The sequence below is a fragment of the Protobothrops mucrosquamatus genome, unplaced genomic scaffold (genome assembly GCF_001527695.2).
Source record: "Protobothrops mucrosquamatus isolate PMUCROS unplaced genomic scaffold, P.Mucros_1.0 scaffold3336, whole genome shotgun sequence".
In the NCBI taxonomy this organism is placed as follows: domain Eukaryota; kingdom Metazoa; phylum Chordata; class Lepidosauria; order Squamata; family Viperidae; genus Protobothrops; species Protobothrops mucrosquamatus.
This window is the reverse complement of record NW_015389326.1, coordinates 105316-106222: the sequence shown is the minus strand read 5'-3', so window position 1 is coordinate 106222 and position 907 is coordinate 105316. Positions and strand designations below refer to the sequence as shown.

Sequence of the window (907 nt, the reverse complement as noted above, 5' to 3'; positions counted from 1 at the left end):
GTTCTGTCTTCTCCTTCTTCCTTCCTCTCTCCTTCTCCTCCCTCCCTCCCTCCTTTCCTCCTTTCCTTCCTTCCTCGCTGCTTTTTGTCTTCTTCTCTTCTTCTCCTTCCTTCCTCTCTCCTTCTCCTCCCTTCCTTCCTTCCTCCCTTTCCTTCCTTTCTTCCTTCCTCTCCTTTGTTTTGTCTTCTCCTTCTCCTTCCTTCCTCTCTCCTTCTCCTCCCTCCCTCCCTTTCCTTCTTTCCTCCCCTTCCTCCTTCCATCTTTCCTTCTTTCCGACAACTTCAAGAAAGGGAGAAGAGCCAACTGCAAGACGATGGAGAGGCAAGCGAGGAGGCCCGCGTTCTCACCTCTGCTTTCTCCTGCTAAATGACCACCTACCTTCTGTCTCCTCTCCAGAGTCTCCGATCTGCCCTCCACCAAAGCTACTTATAGGCAGGGAGGTAGCAATCATGCGCATCCAAGCTGGCGACTTTGCCCCAGCCACTCGAGGAAACCATCCAGGAAATAATTCTCAGGAGAAAACAAAAGAACCCGCATTCTGGGTGGATTTGGAATAAGCACAGCTGTCAGGCTGGTGATAAGGCTGAACTTGGTCGGTCTTTGCGGTGTCTTTAAGCCTTTCCTTCAGCAGCCCTTTTGAGGCAACCTCTCTTTGAGGGACAAAATACTCTCTCCCGTGTCTCTGTTTCAGTTCCCTTGTCCAGTGTGAAAGAATCCATTCTTCCTCTTAAGGACAAAGAGAAGAAGTTGGAGGCCATGGCCTGGACAGATGTGGTTCCATTCACTTAGCCCAGCCCTGGATGGGAACATCTGATCCATGATGGTCTTTCTCCATCGGATGTCTCCCTCGGAGATTCAGCCTCTCAACTTCCACCCAGCCCCTGGATACACAAGGAGGTCTTCAGGA

General features: G+C 51.0%; 1 long non-coding RNA gene across 1 annotated transcript in view; it reads right to left on the bottom strand.

Annotated features, from left to right (window-relative positions):
- The window catches only part of LOC107297489, a 5937-nt gene extending 5488 nt beyond the window's left edge, over positions 1–449 (bottom strand). Inside the window, exon 1 of the long non-coding RNA XR_001549127.1 lies at positions 379–449. This is a non-coding gene — a long non-coding RNA (uncharacterized LOC107297489). The remainder of the gene's footprint in view (positions 1–378) is intronic.
- Positions 450–907: the final 458 nt, after the last annotated feature.